Here is a 2,063-nt window from a genome sequence, read left to right on the forward strand (position 1 = left end):
CACTGCTTGAAGATCTGTGGGATCCTTAAATGAGGCCAATATGTATTAGAGATTGACACAATCTGGGAATAGAAGTGTCTTCCAGGGCTAGGCACGTCTGTGTCAGAAGATTACCGACAGACTGGAAGGAGTCAACACAAATCCCTGTGGTCAGTCTTCAGTCCCCGGTCCCACAGGAGATTCCTCCACACCACCCACTCACCTCGCCTCCATGCAGGCGCTGAGCAGGGCACGCTTACCAGCTCTCCATCCCTGTAGGCTACACAGAGCTGAATTCGGAGCAGCCCTGAGGTGATTTTAATTTATTCTGGGGGCTGTCTCAATCCCTGGCAAGACCAAAATCTAGCAAGTGGAAAAGTGGTTGAGATCCACCCCCTCTCAATTTCCTCTTGTCACAACAGAGGATTCAGTGCAGAGGGGCAAGAAGGAATTGATCTGTGAAGAAAACTGAAGAGCTATAAGCATAGTTTGGCTAGGAAACATGGAAGAAAACTGGCTACAAATATTTATTTAAAGGCTGAGAAAGCCAAGCAGGAACACAACTTATTTAGGGATCCAAATTTTCCAAAACGTTCAGCACCATGCAACTACTAATCCGGCCACTTCTCTTACATGCAGAAAATCTAACATCCCCCCACCACCCGCCCCCTGCCCCAGCTGAGCGCTGAGCTTTAGGCTGGTTCATGGGCTGCAACAGAAGTAATGATGGCATAGAGCGAAGAAGGGGAAATCAAGGCTGAATGTCAGGAGAAGTGTCCCGACGATTAGATGCATTAGGGTACGGAACAGCAGCCCAAAGGAAGTGTCACTGCTTGGGACTTTTAAGATGGGTGGACAAAAGCACTAGAAAACATCCCGGATAGCAGCGGAAAAAACTGGTTGGATGATGCATCCCGTATTTTCCTTGTCATCATTTCGCTGCCACAACACTGAGGTGCAGTGCAAGTTCACTCGCAACTCACTGCATAGCAAGCATTACAGAAAATGAACATTTGAGCTCGGATCGATATATCCCCCAAGAACTCTCACCCGGCAGAAACAGATGTAGCCTGCCCCCTAGTCCCATCTGTTCACACTGGAGAACCACCACGCAATCTGGCACACACAGAAATCTCTGCTCAAGATAGAGTCTGGACGGGAATAGCTAGATCGTTTGCAGGTCAGGACGGAGACACGCTGGCAAGGCTGTGTGGGAAGCTTGCATAGCATCTGCTAGTCCAGCGTCTGGCTCAATTCAGTGCTATCACACGCTTAATTCAACAGCAGAGTTAGACAAAAATAAAGAACCTGTGAGATATACGCTTCACTCTGCCAAGTCTCTCCACTGATGCAGGAACTGCAGAGATGCTTCTCCCTCTCCCCAGCAAGAACCTCCACCCTTTCCCTGTCTTCCACCACACACATACCCACACCCCTTCCTGTCCACTCCTCCTCTGATACCTCTCTTATTTTAGCAGCTGTTTCAGCGGTCAGAGCTACTCTAGGACAACAGCACTACAAGGAGCCCAGGAAGTGCTTTGGTCATGTAAGGCAAGAGGTGAGGGTTTACTTTTTTGTATTTGTGCAAAGTTCCTCCCTCCACCTCAGTTACCCATTCTGCCAAAACGGGGTACATAAAACTGCCATGCTCCACAAGGGTGTTGTGAGGGTATATACTTTACAGATCAGAAGCCACCTGGAAGCTGCAGTTATAAGGTAGGTGCTTGGGCCTAGGTGGCTCTCTAACCTCCTAGGCAGTGCTTCTGAACCTTTTTAGGCTTAAGGTATGCTCCATAACTTTTCTGAATGTGCCATCGTCACCTTGGTTGAGAACCATGGTTATAAACAAGGATCCTGGTTTTCCATTTCCCATGGAAAAAACCCATGAATTTTCCCTTTTAGCTGAAAAAAATTTGGATTATTAATTTTAACAGAGAAACCCACAGATTTTGCACTTTTGCAAAGAGCTCTCTGCAGGCTGGCAGAGTTCCAGCTTGCAAGGGGCTGCGGGGAGGGGAGGGATGGAGCAGGAGGGCAGTCAGGCAGGGGACACCATGTGTATGTACATGCACACGACGGCCAGA

General features: G+C 48.5%; 1 long non-coding RNA gene across 1 annotated transcript in view; it reads left to right on the forward strand.

Annotated features, from left to right (window-relative positions):
* The first annotated feature begins 694 nt into the window (after positions 1–694).
* The window catches only part of LOC109303438, a 19,849-nt gene continuing 18,480 nt past the window's right edge, over positions 695–2,063 (forward strand). The window contains exon 1 of the long non-coding RNA XR_002099112.1: positions 695–1,537. This is a non-coding gene — a long non-coding RNA (uncharacterized LOC109303438). The remainder of the gene's footprint in view (positions 1,538–2,063) is intronic.

The sequence above is a fragment of the Gavialis gangeticus genome, unplaced genomic scaffold, assembly GCF_001723915.1.
Source record: "Gavialis gangeticus isolate Ggan-Ray unplaced genomic scaffold, GavGan_comp1, whole genome shotgun sequence".
Classification (NCBI taxonomy): Eukaryota; Metazoa; Chordata; order Crocodylia; family Gavialidae; genus Gavialis; species Gavialis gangeticus.